Source organism: Nomascus leucogenys, chromosome 23 (genome assembly GCF_006542625.1).
Source record: "Nomascus leucogenys isolate Asia chromosome 23, Asia_NLE_v1, whole genome shotgun sequence".
In the NCBI taxonomy this organism is placed as follows: Eukaryota; Metazoa; Chordata; class Mammalia; order Primates; family Hylobatidae; genus Nomascus; species Nomascus leucogenys.
Window position 1 is genome coordinate 12058879 of NC_044403.1, and position 20286 is coordinate 12079164.

Below are 20286 nucleotides of genomic sequence, written 5' to 3' on the forward strand. Positions count from 1 at the left end.
TGGGAGACTGATGTTCTCCCTGAGGAAGCAGAACAAAGACATGGAGGGATTAAAGAGAAAGAACTCTGGAGGCATCATTTAAACTCTTTTTTTTTTTTTTTTTTTTTTTTTTGAGACAGATTCTCACTGTGTCCCCCAGGAGGCTGGAGTGCAGTGGCACGATCTCGGCTCACTGTAACCCTCTGCCACCCATTCTCAAGCATCCTGAGTAGCTGGGATTACAGAGGGGCACCACCACACCCAGAAAATTTTTGTATTTTTAGTTGAGTTGGGGGTTTCACCAGGTCGGCCAGGCTGGTCTTGAACTCCTGACCTCAAGCGATCTGCCCACCTCAGCCTCTCAAAGTGCTGGGATTATAGGCATGAGCCGCCGCGCCTGAGCATTTAAACCCTGATCCAGCCAAGAGGCTCAAAGACATACACCCACACACACCTCTCTTAGAAAAAAAAAGACTTTAAAGCAGGCATCTCTGACCTAGCATGCATTTTGTCTTTCAGCATGTTTGCAAGCCTATATTTGGAAGTAGAGTCTTTTACATTTCTGAGATGGAGGCTGATGGAAACAGAAGGAATGGAATGTAGTGTGTCGGCTTGCTTTCTCCTAGAGGGTAAAAGGATTTTATACTTCTCAGGTCTTGGCCATTTTTATGGGGAGAGAAGAAGTCTTTGATGCTTTGGGTCTTATGAGAGGTACTGGATATTTTACATCTCTTAGTCTGTGAATTAACTGATGGCCCAGCCCTTCCTGGGACTGGTGCTGGGAGAAGGTGCTTCATGCAGACACAGAGAAGGGAGGATGTGAACAGACATCAGTGCCATGCCTGGGAAAGAGGCAGGCTCTGTGAGCCATTCCAGCACTGAAGGGCAAGGGGACAACTTGCCCCCATACACTGGCTCTTTGCGTAGGGCCTTTGCAGTTGCTGTGCTTCAGGGACACCAGCACTGAGCTTTTGGTAATCATGTGAGGACCCCTACTACACCCCAATAACAATCTTGATTCCTATCAATGATTTAGTTGCCCTTCTCCACAGTAATTCCCTACAGGCCCATAAATACTAGTGGACCACAGACACCTGAGTAGTTTTGACTCCTGGGACACATTGGTGTCCTCTAAGCTGGGAACAGAGCAAGTGGCACCACTGTTACTTATCAAATGAGATTATAGCAATTTACGTAAATACCAAGAGACTTTGAACTCTTCCAGGAGAGGGACTGTTCCTTCTTTGTAATCTTCTCATCCAGAACAATGCATGGGTCACAGTACTGCTCAGTAAACATTGGTGAACTGCCTCTCATATTATTTTTTCAGTCTCTGCCCACGCATGCTTTTTAAAATATAGTTGCAAACTTATGATAATAAAGCATTTTGTATCCTTTGGTTACAGCACAATTTTGATTAGACCCGACACTTGGATACTCCCAATCTTGAGAGAGGGAGACAAAGGAAGAGAGAGAGGTGGTGGTAGTAAAAGTGGAAGGTGATGCATCTAGTTCAGCATATGGCACACAGAAATTTGATGAATTTTGAAAAATGAAATTAGAGTTTACTCTTTTACAATATTTTTATTTAGTCCAAAGAGAGAATGATTGTTCCAGGAAGAGGAAGAGGATGGGTTATCCTGTCTTTTTCTTTGGATTAGTTTTGAGGAATAAACTACTCTCAAAGCAAATATTCGGTCATCTTTCCTTTAAAGATCAGTATGAAGTGTTGCTGCTGAAGAATAATTCATTCATATTTATTGTGAAAGAATATATACTTATATTATCTCTTGTTTTATGATTTTGTATGTAAACAAACTTTGTACACAGAGGAGTCCTTTGACTCATTCAGTTGTTCACATTCACTGCATTCCAAAAGCCAGGCCCTGTGCTACACATTAGAAATACCAAACCAAGAGGCAAAAGGCAGCGAACTTAGCATTATGACAGGGAGACAGGCACACCCCAGTAGAGTGTGATTTGTGCTGTGAAAGAGTGTACATGAGGTAGGCAAGCACGGAGGGAGGTATTTCAGCTAGAGTAAGATTTTTCTTTGCTGAGATGACTCTTGAAAGATTGTTAAAGTACAAAAAAGACCTCAGCTGAGGGAATGGCATTGTGCAAGGTGCAGAGGAATGAAACTACATGATGATTTAGGAAACTTGAAGTGAGTCACTATGACTGAAGCAGAATATACTGGTTGGTTAGTGGCGAAAGATGAAAATAGAGAGGAAAGCGTGGGCCAGATTACAGCACATAAAGACCTTATGTGTTCAGCTTTGTTAAGGAAGTTACAGATAGGAGGGATATAACTTGATTCACGCCATTCTTTCAACAAATCGTTATTGCATGACAACTGTGTCAGGCACTTTTCTGGGCACTGAAAATATACTGAGGTGATGAAAAGTGCTCAAATTCCAGATACATCTTAAAAGTATAGCTAATAGGATTTTCTGACAGACTAGGTGAAATGCATGAGAGAAACAGGAAAATTGTTGTGATTCCAGGATCTTTGGCCTGACCATTAGTAGGAGGGAGTTGCTTTTAACCGAGATGGAAAAGATAAGAAGGACTAAGGTTTGGAGACAAAATTATGAATTCTGTTTTATAAATGCCATGTGTGAAACATCTATTAGCTATCCAAAGGGAGATAAACAGTGGGCTATTGAATATCTTAGCCTGGAGTTCATAGGAGGGGCCTAGCATATAAATACAGCTTGGGAGTCATCAGCATATAGGTACTATTCTCAGCCATAGGACTAGATGAGAATGAGAGGTGATGGCAGACAGAAAAGAGAAGAAACTAGATGAGATCAGCTAAGATTGAAAAGTTAACAGAAGAGAAAACAAGTCCGAAGACTGCGCCCTGGGGGTCTCCAACACTTAGAGGTTAATGAAATGAGAAGACACGGCAAAAGAGACTGAGACAGAATGCAAAACAGAAGCCAATAGTGTACCCTGAAATCTATGCGAATAAAAGTGTTCGAAGGAGGGAAAAGTGATCAATTATATCGAATGCTGTGATTGTCACTGTGAAAGTTATCAATACCAAAATGAAGTTGCTTATGTCTAACCCTAAGATAATAGAGCTGGAAGGCCATGAAGGACGGGCACTCATGCACTATGCTTCCACCAAAAAAATACCACAGGAAATTTTTTCAAAGTGCAGCTTGCTACATGAGTCATACAGTGAGAGCCAGCAGCCACATAAGGACACAAAGCTAGCCACACAAGGACAGCTAGCTGCTTGCACAAGAACACTTGCCTGTCTCCACTAATGAACAGATGTCAATTTCTGCCAGAAGACTCTGTAAACAATGTTTTCTGTTTCGAAACAACTTGTACGTACTTCTTTCTCTCTCTCTCTCTTTTTTTTTTTTTTTGAGACAGGGTCTTGCTCTGTCACCCAGGCTGGAGTGCAGTGGCACAAGCTCGGCTCACTGCAACCTCCGCCTCCCGGGTTCAAGCAGTTCTCCTGCCTCAGCTTCTTGAGTAGCTGGGATTACAGGTGCCCACTATCGCACCTGGCTAATTTTTGTATTTTTAGTAGAGACGGGGTTTCACCATGTTGGCCGGGCTGGTCTCGAACTCCTGACCTCATGATCTGCTCACCTTGGCCTCCCAAAGTGCTGGGATTACAGGCCTGAGTCACCGTGCCTGGCCTTCTTTCTCTGTTTTGTCTTTAGAACCTTACCCTTACCACAACTTTAGATGTGCCTATGATCCACCATAAATTGCATATCCTGACGTGTAATTCTCTCCTAATCCTAAATAAGCTCTTTCTTTTGGCACCCATTTAATCCTTCAACTACTATCCCTTTTCCCTTTTTTCTTTACACCAAAAAACTCTTTAGTTGTCTATACTCGTGATCTCCACATTCTCTCCTCACATTCCCTCTCTCATTCCCTCCTTAATCCACTCTAATCAGGTTTTTTTGCCACCACAAAACCAGTGGACTTACTTTTCTTAAGATCAACAGTGAGTCCACATTCCTAAACACAACAGCACATGACAATATATTCTCTCTCTTACATGGTGTCAACCTAAAAAGGAACAATCTATTGTCACGTGTTGTTGTATTTAGGAATGAGGACTCATTGTTGATCTTAAGAAAAGTAAGTCCACTGCTTTTGTGGTGGCCAAAAACCTGATTAGAATGGATGAAGGAGGGAATAAGAGGAGGAAATGAGAAGAGAGAATGTGGAGATCACGAGTATAGACAACTGAAGAGTTTTGGTTAAAAGAGGAAAGGGATAGTAGTTGAAGGATTAAATGGGTGTCAAAAGAGTTGTTTTTTTTTTTAAGAGGTGGGAAATGATACTATGTTTGTGTGTTGATAAAAGTAATCCAATAGAGAGGGGAAAATTAATGATAACAGAGAAGGAAGAACTGCTGAAGCAATTTCCTTGATTAGATGATAGGGGATGTAATCTAATTCTAGGTGGAAGGACTGGCTTTGGCTAGTAACAGAAAAGATGAACTTTTTGGGCATGATGCTATAGAACCAAGCCCTCAAACTGATTTAAGACCACCAAAACCAGAAAAGTTTCTGCCTAGCAGCCCTGGAGAAAGAATGCTTCCAGAGCAATACCCTGCGATATGATGAAAGAAAAATGCTCACTACTTTCATAATATTAATGGAGAAAGGTCATTTTCTAGAGATACTTAAACATACTCAGTTTACCTTTATGGAGAACTTATATGGCATTCAGACTGCTCAGTGTTTACATGCATTATCTCATTTTATCCCTGCAACAACTCTTAACCACTTAACATCATCCCCAATTACAGATAAAAAACCAAGCCTCATTTCGAGATGTTTAACTCCTGTTCAAATCCCCACAACTGGCAAGTGGTCAAGGTAAGATTTTTTTTTTTGAGACAGAGTTTATTGTTGCCCAGGCTGAAGTGCAATGGCGTGGTCTCTGCTCAATGCAACCTCCGCTTCCTGGGTTCAACGATTCTCCTGCCTCAGCCTCCAGGTAGCTAGGATTACAGGCACTTGCCATCATACTCAGTTAATTTTTGTATTTTTAGTAGAGACGAGGTTTCATTTGAATGTAGTCTTAAGCTCCAGAAGCAGTATTCTAAGCCCTTATGCTATGAAAACCAGCTTGAATGATTTAGTAAAGTTGAATTTGATGGGGAGAGGAAAAAATAGAGGCATCTAGCATCTACCCAGACTCAGAATAGATATGATCTACTGAGAGATATCTTTATAGCATGTTCTCTTCTTTTAGATAGATGGGGCCCTTGGGCAAAATAGTAGATGAGATTTTAGGAGTGAGGCCAAGAAGAGAGTTGGTACTGATAATATCAAATGTCCTCCCAGGTTACTTTCTAAAAGGGTGCTGATGGAGAATTTCACTCTTCACCACACACTTGCTAGAGAGGCATTAAGGCTGGAGTAGGGTAGGAAGGAATTGTTCCAATTGGAACCGCCAAGTATGTAAAGACAAAAGTGTAACCCCTCATCGAAGGATGAAGAGGGTGGGTCATCTTACCAGATCTTTGTCCCCAGATGTCTTGAGAAGAAGACAGCTACTAGCCCCAAGTCACACAGAAACATATCAACAGGGGCCAGCCCCATTGCTGAAGGAGCCCATATTGGGGAAAAGGAGGCTCTAGACAAAGGTGAGTTATCTATAGGGAATGTCACAAAGTTGCCCCATGTCCCTGCCCACTTGTTCTGCTGCTTCTCACTGTGGGAATGGGACTGGATAGCATTGCTCCTCTCAAGCAAGTAGGAATCGTGACCCTGGGAAGAAGCCAGAAATACCAGATTGTCCTAGTTAACACATTGTCCATTTCTCCAACTGCCACGATGTGACGTGTGCATGCATTGTGCCCAATGGCCTATGTGTTCAGATCTTTCCTTAACCACTTATGAGTGAACTGACCTTGGGAGAATTACTTATCCTCTATGAGTCTAAATTTTCTCATCTGTCTCATAGACATGATAATAATAATGATCACATCATAAGGTTGTTTTGAAGACTAAGTGACAATGCATAAAAAGGATTTAGCACAGTGAATAGCATATAATAAGAGTCCAACAAATGGAGTTATTAAAATATTTGTATGTCAACAAAGTTTAGTTTATAAGCAGATGGAAAATAACATATTTCATAAGAAGATAACTGAAGTGCTTGATTTCCTTAAAGCATAATACCGAGAGATGCTCCGCATAAAAGAGGTGGAGGGCATGGCCTGGATGAACTAGAATTAGGGCATTTTAAGATGTTTGCTGTGTTCCTGCTGTGCTTTGCTGTAAACACCTTCTGTGCCTTCCTGTTTCAACTAGACTCAGCTATCCAAATAGCCTCTGTCTGGATTACGGTCAGGGTTAAGGAAGTGCAGTCCTCAGGGCTATGTCCAGCATGTGGGACAGCATGTTAAAGGGGCATAGAAAGCACAGGATACCAGATGCGGGTGGGATTGTGAATACTGCAAAAGCAAGAAGTCAGAACTGCTGATGAGCAGAAGAGCAAGCCTCCCAAGTGCTCTGAGAAACATGGAGAGATAATGGCTATCCAATTATATGTAATGCAGGAGTTGGAGGAAATTTTCTTTAAATCTTGTAGTAAAATTGTACTTCAGTTGTAACCACACCAGGCTCAAGGACTCTGAGGACTTCTACACAACTGATACTTAGGTTACAATTATTACCAGTTTGATTCCAAACTTAATAATGTTGGCGAATGATTGGCAAAAATGATGATGGGTCTTGAATTACTCAATTATCTTTGTTTTCATGAAAACTGAAGGACAATGCAGTAGGCTGAATATTGGCTCCCCCAAAATCCCCAAATTTGCATCCCTAGAACCTGTGACTGTGTTACCTTACATGGTAAAATGGTCTTCGCAGAGGCATTTAAGTTAGGGATCTTGAGATGACAAGATGATCCTGGGTTATCCAGGTGTGGACAATGTACTCAGTGTAATCACAAAGGCCCTTAAAGAGGGAGACAGTAGGGTCAGAATCGGAGACCTTGTAAAAATGGAAAGCAGGGGTCATGGAGGAGAGAAGATGCTGGCTTTGAAGACAGAGAAGGGGGACATGAGCCAAAGGATGCAGGCAGCCTCTCAAACCTTGAAAAGGGAAGGATATAATTCCCCCCCGGAGCCTCCAGAAGGAACTCAGGACTGTGGTTGCCTTGATTTGAGCTCAGGGGACTGGCTTCAGCCTATTGCACATCGCTATGGTTTGCCAGAGCAATAACCTGAGCACTTATAGTCTGTGAGTACTATTTTCGTTTGTTTTACAGGGTTAGATTAATGCACAAGCTCCTTTTTTTCACTCTCTTTTACTTACAAGTGTTTGGTCACTTGCACGTTGAACAGGACCTTCTTACCTGTGAAGTCATATCATTCTATGTTACCTAGTAGGCTTGAAATGTAGGAGGGAAAAACACTGAAATTAATCTTGCTTCAAAGATTTAATTTCTTTCTGCTTTTGAGAAGGATAGAATACAAAAGAATTTAAATGTTTTTCACTTTAAATGTTGTTAACAACAATATATTCATCCATCTCTTCATCGAACAAACATTTATTGAAGGCCTATTCTGAGCAAAACACATTCACTAAGTATTGTGCTAGGTTATATAAATTTTTTTTTGAAAACCCACAGCTCTAACTGTAAAGAACCTCAAGATTTCATGGAAGAAAACAGATATGTAAATTATTAAATATGACATATGGGAAATAAAATATATAATATAAGCTGTCTTCAGTCTTCATGCATTCAACTGTCAGACATTCTTTATTTTTATACTTGATACATTGCCACTTCCTTTCACTAACATTTATAATATTATGACACTAGGAAAATGTGTTTGAGCTTCCAAACAACTGACAAAAAATAAAATCTTGAAACACAGTCATTATAAATTCAGCATTCATATCCCTAGACCTAACAGAAATGACAAGTATCCATAAAATTGATCTGAAATCATTAGAAAGTCCAGGAAATGGGAAAAATAGAGAATTTTACTTTGTTCTCTAAATGACCAATCAAAATGAAATGGAAACAAGTAAAAATATTGTAGTAAAATAATATTTTGAAATACTAACAATATTTGAAAAATACTAACGTATTGTCCCTATTACCTGGTTGTCCTTCTCACTGTTTGGGCAGCAGGTTTTGTTTTGTTTCCTAAATTAAGGTGATGAAATTTGAGATAACAGTCTTGTTTATTACATTCTGTTATCGTGATCTCTGCTCACTACCAGCTCCGCCTCCCGGGTTCGCGCCATTCTCCTGCCTCTGGCTCCCGCGTAGCTGGGACTACAGGCGCCCGCCACCATGCCCGGCTAATTTTTTGTATTTTTAGTAGAGACGGGATTTTACCGTATTAGCCAGGGTGCTCTCGATCTCCTGACCTCGTGATCTGCCCGCCTTGGCCACGCAAAGTGCTGGGATTACAGGCGTGAGCCACCGCGCCCGGCCTTCCCTTTCATTCTTACTCCCACTAACTTTCTCTTCCTGTTCACAGACACTTACCCTATTATGGTTCATACGTGTCTTTGGTTACGCATGTATATGTGGATGTAGCTTTGGTTTGTGTATTTTAAAAGTACTATTGTGTCCGGAATTGGTGGGTTCTTGGTCTCACTGACTTCAAGAATGAAGCCGCGGACCCTCGGGGTGAGTGTTACAATTCTAAAGGCGGCGTGTTCGGAGTTTCTTCCTTCTGGTGGGTTCGTGGTCTTGCTGGCTCAGGACTGAAGCTGCAGACCTTCGCAGTGAGTGTTACAGCTCATAAAAGCAGTGTGGACCCAAAGAGTGAGCAGTAGCAAGATTTATTGCAAAGAGCGAAAGAACAAAGCTTCCACACTGTTTAAGGGGACCCGAGGGGGTTGCCGCTGCTGGCTCAGGCAGCCTGCTTTTATTCTCTTATCTAGCCCCACCCACGTCCTGCTGATTGGTAGAGCTGCGTGGTCTGTTTTGACAGGGCGCTGATTGGTGTGTTCACACACCTTGAGCTAGATACAGAGTGCCGATTGGTGTGTTTACAATCCGTGAGCTAGACATAAAGGTTCCCCACATCTCCACCAGAGCAGCTAGATACAGAGTGTCGATTGGTGCACTTGAGCTAGACACAGGGTGCTGATTGGCGTGTTTACAATCCGTGAGCTAGACATAAAGGTTCCCCACATCTCCACCAGACTCAGGAGCCCAGCTGGCTTCACCCAGGGGCTGCCTGCCAGTCCCTTGCCGTGCGCTCGTACTCCTCGGCCCTTGGGTGGTCGATGGGACTGGGCGCCGTGGAGCAGGGGGCGGTGCTCGTCGGGGAGGCTCGGGCGGCACAGGAGCCCATGGAGGGGTGGGAGGCTCAGGCATGGTGGGCTGCAGGTCCCGAGCCCTGCCCCGCAGGAAGGCAGCTAAGGCCCGGTGAGAAATCCAGCGCAGCGCCAGTGGGCTGGCACTGCTGGGGGACCCAGTACACCCTCCGCAGCCACGGGCCCGGGTGCTAAGTCCCTTATTGCCCGGGGCCGGCAGGGCCGGCCGGGTGCTCCGAGTGCAGGGACGGCGAGCCCACGCCCACCCGGAACTCCAGCCGGCCCGCAAGCACCGCACGCAGCCCGGGCTCCTGCTTGCGCCTCTCCCTCCACACCTCCCCGCAAGCTGAGGGAGCCGGCTCCCGCCTTGGCCAGCCCAGAAAGGGGCCCCACAGTGCAGTGGTGGGCTGAAGGGCTCCCCAAGTGCCGCCAAAGTGGGAGCCCAGGCAGAGGAGGCACCGAGAGAGCGTGAGGGCTGTGAAGACTGCGAGCACACTGTCACCTCTCACTATGCACTAAAAGAAAACTTCTTTTTTCACTTAAGTGTGTCCAGAATATATATCAGGCTACTGGTATAAGGAGGGGAGCAAAAATACCAGATAACCTTGAAGACTCCAAAAGCAGAAGAGACCAATGCCCTGTTCCTAAGCAGAGACTGGGAAAATGGTAAGACTTTAGAGCTAGGGTTGATTTCTTCCCCGAAAAGATTCATACCCACTTTTATTTCAGGATATTTTGTTAGTATGCAGTTGACCCTTGAACAACGTTGGGGTTAGGAGTGCTAACCCCTTGTGCAGTCAAAAATCTGTGTATAACTTTTGGCTCCCCCAAAACTTAACTACTTAACAGCCTACTGTTGACTGGAAGACTCACTGATAACGTAAACCACCTGTTAACACTTATTTTGTATGTTCCATGTGTTTATAGTGTATTCTTACAGTAAAGTAAGCTAGAGAAAAGACAATGTTGCTAAGAAAATCATAAGAGAAAAATATATTTACCTTTTATTCAGTGAAAGTGGATCATTGTAAAGGTCTTTATCCTCATTGTCTTCACACTGAGTAGACTGAGGAGGCGGAGAAAGAAGAACAGTTGATCTTCTGTTTCAGGGGTGGCAGAGGTGGAAGAAAGTCTGCATATAAGTGGACTTTGCAGTTCAAACATGTGTTGTTCAAGGGTCATCTGTCACTTCAAATGCATCTTCTGTCCTATTATTGAAGTTTTATTTAGCATGGGAATTGTGATGACGTGTGTTACCTGTCTTTGCCTTTTGTCAATTTCTATTATTTTTCTCTAATCATTTGTAACTCTTCATTTTCATTTAATTTTGTGAGCTCACTTTATTTTTATCTTTGATGTCACTTGCTGTACTTTCACCAGTACCTGTTTCCCCGTGTCTCTTCCACCTCATATTTGTTCTGTAATGATTCTATGTATTCCCCTCATTTCTGATTTCTCCCAGCTTTTATTTCATCTCATTCTATTTTCTCACTAAATCTTTGCTGAGTTGATGGTTCTTTGCTGCTGCTGCTGCTTCTTTATTTTTTTTTCCACAGAGGCAATTGCTACATTAAGATTTTCTCATTTATGTCAAACATCCGGCAAGAATTTTTATTTAATCCTTTGCAAAATTAGTCTGCTGAGTGTCCCTAATGTGTCAGTTGATTTTCCTGTTTCTTCCTATCCCCACACCCCATTCTTATTTTCCTCCTCCTTCTAGAATCTTTATGTGGGTTCTGAACAGACTTCCTTCTTATTATTTATCACTGAAACAAGTACATTCCTCCAGATAGCTACAGGAATTTGGGGGCGTGAGGGAGGACCAAGGTCTTGTGTCAGAATAGCTGGATAGGCAAGCTAAGTTTTGTTTGTTTCTTTAACAAGGCAAAGTCTCTCCTCTACTGCCACAGAGAAGGCCTGCTTCAACCAAAATGGCCCCTGTGTGTGGTTCCTCATGTGGCCTAGCCTGCACCATTTGAAAACAAACTGACTTTTTATATTTAGTGCATGCTTCTTCTTCCTACCATTGTGGACCAGGGACATAGATTTTTGCACTTTAGGGTGTCACTGTGTTTCATGAAATGTCCTTTTGTTCTGGCTCCTTCTGAGGTGAACAGCAGCAGCATGTTTTCTCTCTACTTCCTTGTAAGAATTTGCTGCTTGAACTTCGATTCACCTATATTATGGTGAAGTTTTAACTGACTTCTAGTCTTGCCAAAAATAGCTTTAGTCTTTTATTCTTCTTTTTCCTCATTGCTTTTGGATGAGTTCCAGGAAAAGTCAGAAATGCCAACTCTACACTACTATTTTGAAACAAATATCTCTTTCTTGAATTTATACATTTCTTGCACTTGCTTTGCTTCCCCCTTTTCTTTCACTTTATACTCTTCTTTGTAGTTTCATCTGTGCTCACAGTTTCATCTAAATGAAGTAACTATTGAATCACCATCTTTTTCTTGCTTTTCTCCTATTGGTTAGTCTCTTTTTTGGCCTATTGTCAGTTTCACATGGATATTCCCAGGAGACTTCCATTATTGTCATTCTCTATATCAATGGCATCACAGGTTCTGCCAGCTAACCTGGCTGAAACAACTGGAATCCTATTTGGTGCCATGTTTCCGTTCATTCTGTTTTCAAAATATCTCTTGCCTCATTGTCTCCTTTTTATTTCTGCTAATAAGACCCTAGTCTGGACCCCACATCTGGATACCATACCTAATATTCTTGGTTGTCTTATCTACTTAGCCTGCTTATTGTACCACAGTTAACTTCCTTAAATATATCTGATCTGGCTAGGCATGGTGGCTCACGCCTGTAATCCCAGCACTTTGGGAGGCTGAGACGGGTGGATCACAAGATTAGGAGTTTAAGACCAGCCTGGCCAACATAGTGAAACCCTATCTCTACCAAAAATACAAAAAATTAGCTGGGCATGGTGGCGGGTGCCTGTAATCCTAGCTACTTGGGAGTCTGAGGCGGGAGAATCGCTTGAACCTGGGAAGCAGAGGTTGCAGTAAGCCGAGATCATGCCATTGCACTCTAGCCCGGATGACAGAAAAAAATATATATATATATAAAATATATTATAATAAATATATAATATATATAAATATATTATATACAATATAAATATATATAAATATATTATATATAATATATAATATATTATATACAATATAAATATATAAAAATATATAATATATTATATATTATATACAATATAAATATATATTACATATTATATACAATATAAATATATAAATATATATTATATACAACATAAATATATAATATATATATATTATATACAATATAAATATATATATAATATATAATATATTATATACATAAAATATATAATATATAAATATATAATATATATATCTGATCATGTTACTGCTTTCCCGCAAAATCTTTGTGGTTCACCAGCACAAACAGAATAATCTCTTTAACCTTCCATAAACTGACATCCAAATTCTCTACTAACATAAAATTATTGGTTGTTTTCTACTCTTCATTCATTGATTGCCATAACTTTTTTTATTTTTCATTCTTTTCCTGATAGGACTATTTATTCATCCCCATTTGCTAATGTCATGATTAGCTGCCAAGTATCTTCTTTTTAAAAACAATTATTTTTATTTTTTGATAAATTATAATTGCATGTAAATATGGGCTACGCAAGGATGTTATGACGTGTGTACAATATAGAATGATTGAATCAAACTAATTCAAGGCTCTGCTTAAAGAGGACATTTCAAAATATCCATTTGCTAGTCACTCCTTTCCTTACACTCTCCTTCCTTTCCTTCCTTCCTTCCTTCCCTCCCTTCCTCCTCTTTCTTTTTTCCTTTCTTTCTTTCTTTCTTTCTTTTTCTTTCTTTCTCTTTCTTTCTTTCTTTTTCCTTCCTTCCTTCCTTCCTTCCTTCCTTCCATCTCTCTTTCTCTCTCTCTCTCCCTCTCTTCCCTTCCCTTTCCTTCCCTTTTCTTTCCTTCCTTCCTTTCTCTCTCTCTCTCTCTTTTTTTTTTTTTTTGACAGGGTCTCTGTTGCCAAGGCTGAAGTGCAATGGTGTGATCTTGGCTCACTGCAACCTTTGCATCCCGGGCTCAAGTGATTCTGTCACCTCAGCCTCTGGAGTCACTGGGACCACAGGCGTGCACCACCATGCCTGGCTAATTTTTGGCATTTTTAGCAGAGATGGGGGTCTCACCATGTTGCTCAGGCTGGTCTCGAACTTCTGAGCTCAAGTGATCCGCCTGCCTCGGCCTCTCAAAAGCCTAGGATTACAGGTGTGAGCCACCGCATCTGGCCTTCTTCTTTTTTCCTTTTCTCAACTTATGTGTTATACCCATCAATGCATGCCATGTATGTGTCTGCCTTCCTCATTACTTTTGGATTTCCTGAAGCACAGGAGCCATGCCTTTTTCAGCTTATATTAACCACATTACATAATATAGGTTCTTGCAGAGTGTATACGATTCTTTGATTTGAATTTAAGTAAGTTGTGCTAATATATATTTGTAGTGTATCCTACTGATTGTATTTGACTTTGAATATATATATATATAAATATATATAAATATTTTGGATATATATCCAAAATATTCAAGTATTTTATATATATAGTGTGAATATATATCTCAAATCATATAAAATTGTTTCATATATATAACTGACCAATTTTATATATACATATAAACCAAATAATTTTATTTTATTGCTCTTTTATAGTAGCTCTAATAAAATGAAACAAATATAAAGTATTTTTCTAGAGCTGCTATAATAAAATGCAGTACATCAAGAAAATGGAAGTTTATTTTTTATAGTTCTGGAGGCTGGAAGTTTGAGATCAAGGAGTCAGTGGATTTGGTGTCTGGTGAGGACCATCTGGCTCATAGAAGAAGTCTTCTCGCTGCACCCTCATGTGGTGGAAGGGACTAGCTATAAGTGCACCAATCCCATTCATGAAGACAGAAGCCTCACAACCTAATCATCTCTCAAAGGCTCCACCTTCTAATACCATCACCTTGGTGATTAGAATTTCAATATATAGATTTAAAAAATACATTTGAAGAAATGTATTCTGATCCAATTATGGCCATGCAATGGCTTGTGACATAGCCCTCAAGAGATCCTGAGAACATGTGCCCATGATGTTCAGGCTACAGCTTGGTTTTATACATTTTAGGGAAACATAAGACGTCAATCAATACATGTAAGATGTACATTGGTTTGATCTGAAAAGGCGGGACAACTCAAAGTGGGAGTTTTCAGGTGGATTCACAGGGCAATTGGTAGAGATAGTTTATCTAAAGACCTGGAATCAATAGTGTTGAGTGTCTACGTTAAGATAAGGGCTTGTAGAGACCAAGAGTTTTTTAATGCAAATTAAGACTCCAGGTAGCAGGCTTCAGAGAGAATAGATGGTGTTTCTTATCAGACTTAAAAGGGATCCAGACTCTTAGTTAATTTCCTCCTGGATCAGGGAAAAAGACCTCAAAAAAGAAGGGGATTCTCTTCAGATTGTAGATTTTCTCCACAAGAGACAGCTTGGCAGGAATTCAATATATGGATTTTGAGGGAACATAAACATTTAATTAAGCCGTAGCAATATTTAATTTATAGTAATTGTGGTATTTGAAAGCAACAAACCTGTATTTATTGTTTTATTTTTTGAGACGGTCTCACTCTGTCACCCAGGCTGGAGTGCAATAGCATGATCTCAGCTCGCTGCAGCCTCCACCTCTCAGGTTGGGGTGATCCTCCCACCTCAGTCTCCTGAGTGGCTGGGACTACAGGCATGCACCACCACACCCTGCTAATTTTTTTGTATTTTTGAAACAGAAGAGCTTTTTATTCCCCTCTCAGGGCATGTGACAGGGGTGTGGCTCACCTGCTTGGTTGCCCCAAAGCTCAAACCCGTAGCGGGTAGGGAGAGCATGCAGACAGGCAGGTGCAGAGGCCAGGGCAAGCGCTTTTGGGCCCTGGCCCCATGGCAGTGTCTAGGGGTGGGTGTCTGCAATTCCCGAAGCCCAAGTGGGCATGAGCATGGCTCTTTCAGATTTCCTGTCGGCAGACAGCCTGTATGTTAATCAGCTCAATGGACCTTCTGCCTTATCACAAGGGCAGAGGGCCAGTGTGACAGCCTTTTGTATCCTGAGCTCTTGCCCAGTGTCCCAAAAGAATTGGATCACACATGGGCTTAAAGGATGAGTGCAAGGCTTTATTGAGTAGTGGAGGTGGCTCTCAATGAGAAGGATGGGAAGCCAGAAGCAGGGGTGGAGTGGGAAGGTGGTCTTTCCTTGGAGTCGGGCTGCCCAGTGGCCAGACTCTTCTCTGAACGCCCCCAGCCAAACTCCCCTCAGCGTCCAGACATCCCTCCTCTTCTCTCTTTCTTGTCATGTCATTCTGCCATGTCTGGTCTACTGGCCTGCTGGTCTCTGCATTCAGCCACTTGCATGTGTGCCCACTAAGGTCTTAGGTTTATATGGGCACAGGATGGGGGGCATGATGGGCCAGAATGATCTTGGAAAATGCAACATTTGGGCATGAAAACAGGAGTGCCTGTTCTTGCTTAGGTCTGTTGGCACAAGACCAAGGATGGACCACTTGTCAGAGACCGCACCCTCTCTATCCAGCACTTCCCTGACCCCCTTCTGTATAATTTTTTTTTGTAGAGATGGGGTTTCACCATGCTATCCAGGCTGGTCTTGAACTCCTGGAGTCAAGCGATCTGCCTGCCTTGGCCTCCAAGTGTTGAAATTACAGGTATGAGCCACCATGCCTGGCTTTAATCTGTATTTATTTAAAGATTTCTATAATTTTGATTTCACTAATAAAATATTTTTAAGTATTTCATTGAATTTCATTATATAATACGTAATAATATAACCAAGTAACTTAGCTTCATAATTCATTTTAAAATGCTTCTTTTCTTCTCTCTGGCCTTGAAATGTTCTTTGAAGCCTTTTATTTCCCGCCCCTCCCACTGGGTACTTTTTGCACTGGGCTAGTTTATCTAATTATGCACTCGTTTAGAAATTACAGGGGCTAATCTTGAAATAAACCCAGCATGGAGATCTGGCTGTGGAATCTTCCCCATCTAGAGATTACCTCAGGCTGGTTCATCTACAATACAGCCATTGTCAAGATGATACAAGTCTGTACCAGACTGACAATAACTCAAGATAGCCATTGGAACAAGACATGCACACTCTGTCCCTTATGCTACTCTTGCATGTTTATTATACCAAGTTTTCCTTCTTAATTCCCTTACCCAGACCCAAATTTGATGAATATGTTAATTTGCTTTATTGCAGTAATCATTTCACAGTGTATACATGTATCAAAGCATCATTTTGTACACTTTGAATATATACGATTTTCATTTGTCAATTACACCTTAATAAAACTGGTTAAAAAAAGAGAACTTAAAACTCAGTTGAATGTCATATTTTAGCTTCATCACCTCAATACCAATTCAGTACTTTGTCCTGATTCTTAACTTACCCAGCTTTGATAATTTGGCCAAGTCTCTTTCTCTTTTTAAAAAAACATTTGATAGCTTTAGGGGTACAGTGGCTTTTGGTTACTTGGATGAATTGTATAGTGGTAAAGTCCATGATTTTTGTGCATTAGTTACCTGACTAGTGTACATTGTACCCAATATATGTTTTTTTAAATCCCTAACCCACTCTTCTCCCCCTTTCTGAGTCTCCAATGTCCATTATACTACTCTGTATGTCTCTGCATTCCCACTTATAAGTGAAAACATAATGTGATTCTTTTTATGGCTGACTAGTATTCCATGGTGTGTATATACCACATTTTATTTATCCACTTACTGGTTGATGGGCACTTAGCTTGGTTCAACATCTTTGCTATTGTGGATTGTGCTGTGATGAATATGTGCATATAGGTGTGTTTTTTTGATGTAATGACTTCTTTTTCCTTTGATACTGCTGGATAAAATGGTAGATCTACTTTTAGTTCTTTAAGAAATCTCCATACTGCTTTTTGTTATGGAGTTTGTACTAATCTACATTCCTACCAGCAGAGCATAAGTGTTTTTTTTTTTTTTTTTTTTTTTTTTTTTACCAACATCCATGCTAACATCTATTGTTTTTTTTTTGTTTTTTTTTTTTTGAGACAGTCTTGCTCTGTTGCCCAGGCTGGAGTGCAGTGGCGCAATCTCGGCTCCCTGCAAACTCTGCCTCACGCCATTCTCCTGCCTCAGCCTCTCCAAGTAGCTGGGACTACAGGCGCCCGCCACTACGCCCGGCTAATTTTTTTGTAATTTTAGTGGAGACGGGGTTTCACCGTGGTCTCGATCTCCTGACCTCGTGATCCGCCCGCCTCGGCCTCCCAAAGTGCTGGGATTACAAGTGTGAGCCACCGCGCCCGGCCTGCCAACATCTATTGTTTTTTGACTTTTTATTAATAGCCATTCTGGCTGGAGTAAGGTGGCATCTCATTGTGCTTTTAATTTGCATTTCCCTGATAATTAGTGATGTTGAATTTTTTTATATGTTTTTTGGCCATTCGTACGTCTTATTTTGAGAAATATCTATTCATATCATTTGCCCACTTTTTGATGGGATTTTTTTCCTTGCTAATTTGTTCAAGTTCCTTATAGTTTCTAAACATTAGTCCTTTGCCAGATGTATAGTTTGCAAATATTTTCTCCCATTCTGTGGGTTGTCTGTATACTTTGATGATTATTTATTTTCCTGTGCAGAAGCATTTTCATTTAATCAGATCACATTTATTTATTTTTATTTTTGTTGCACTTGCTTTTGGGGTCTTAGTCATAAATTCTTGCTCTAGGCCAATGTCCAGAAGAATTTTTTTGGTTTTCTTCTAGAATTTTTATGATGTCGGGTCTTAGATTTAAATCTTTTATCAATCTTGAGTCAACTTTTGTATATGGTGATAGATAGGGATCTAGTTTCATTCTTCTACATGTGGCTATCCAGTTTTTCCAACACCGTTTATTGAATAGGGTGTCCTTTCCCCAATTTATGTTTCTGTATGCTTTGTCAAAGATCTGTTAGTTATAAGTATTTGGCTCTATTTCTGCATTCTCTTTTTTCTGTTCCGTTGGTCTGTGTATCTACATTTATACCAGCATCATGTTGATATGGTTACTATAGCCTTATAGTATAATTTGTAGTTGGGTGATGTGATGCCTCCAAGTTTGTTCTTTTTGCTTAGGATTGCTTTGGCTATTTGGGCTCTTTTTTTGGGCTCCATATGAATTTTTGGATTTTTCTTCTAATTTCATGAAAAATGATTTTGGTAGTTTGATAGGAATTGCATTGAATCCATAGGTTGCTTTGGGCAGCATGGTCATTTTTGCAATATTGATCTTTCTAATCCATGAGCGTGGTATGTATTTCCATTTGTTTGTGTCATCTGTGATTTCTTTTAGCAGTGTTTTGTAGTTCTGCTTGTAAAGATCTTTTACCTCCTTGGCTTAGTATATTCCTAGGTATTCTGTTTTATTTTATTTTTCCAGCTATTGTAAAAGGAGCTGAGTTTTTTATTTGATTCTCGCTTGGTCATTATTGATGTATTGCAGTGCTACTAATTTGTGTATATTGATTTTGTAATCTGGGACTCTATTGAATCCCTTTATCAAATCTAGGAGTCTTTTGGAAGAGTTTTTAGGATTTTGTAGGTATATGATCATATCATCAGCAAACATATATAATTTGACTTCATCTTTTCCAATTTAGATTCCATTTGTTTCTTTCTCTTGCCTGATTCCCTGGCTAAGACTTCCAGTAATATATTGAAAATAAGTGGTAAAAGTGGGCATCCTTGTCCTGTTCCAGTTTTTAGGGGGAATGCTTTCAACCTTTCCCCACTCAGTATGATGTTGGCTGTGGGTCTGTCATACATGGCTTTTATTATTTTGAGTTATTTTCCTCCTATTCCTAGTTTGTTGAGGTTTTTTTTTTTATCATAAAAGGATACTAGATTTTATTGAATACTTTTTCTGAAATCTATTGAGATGATTATATGGTTTCTGTTTTTACTTCTGTTTATGTGATGAATCATATTTATTGAGTTGAATATGTTGAACCCTCCCTGCATTTCTGGGATGAAATCCACTTGATCGTGTTGTATTATCTTTTTGATGTGCTGTTGGATTCAGTTTGCTGGTATTTTATTGAAGATTTTTTCATCCATGTTCATCGGGGATATTGGTGTGTTCTGTCGCTTTCTTTTTCTTTTTTTATGTCCTTTCCTGGCTTTGGTATCAGAGTAAAACTTCATAGAATGAGTTAGAGAGGATTCTCTTTTTCTCAGTCTTTTGGAATAGTTTCAGTAAGATCAGTACCAATTTTTCTTAAATGTCTGGTAGAGTTTGGCTGTGAATCTGTATGGCCCTAGACTTTTTTAGTTGTTGTGACAATTCTTAAATTACTGATTCAATCTCATTGCTTGTTACTGGTCTGTTCAAGGTTTTTATTTCTTCCTGATTCAAGCTAGGAGGATTGTATGTTTCCAGGAATTTATCCATTTCCTCTAGATTTTTCAGTTTGTATGCATAGAGGTATTCATAGTAGGCTCGAATGATATTTTGTATGTCTGTGGTGTTGGTCATAATGTCTTCATTTTCATTTCTAATTGAACTTATTTGAATCTTCTCTCTTCTTGGTTAATCTAGCTAATGGTCTGTCAATTTTGTTTATCTTTTCAAGGAATAAACTCCTTGCTTCATTAATCTTTTGTATTGTTTCTTGGTTACAATTTCATTGAGTTCTGCTCTGATATTTTTTATTTCTTTCCTACTACTAGCTTTGGGTTTCGGTTTGTTCTTGTTTTTCTAGTTTCTTGAGGTATGCTGTTAGGTTGTCAGTTTGTGATTTGCCAGACATTTTGATGTGGGCGTTTAGCACTATAAACTTTTCCTTCAGCATTTGCATGAAAGTTTCCTCAGGTGTTTGCTGATGTATAAAATAACTCCTTGCCCTAAAATTATAATCCTCTGCAAGTTGATAAGGCATAGAAAAA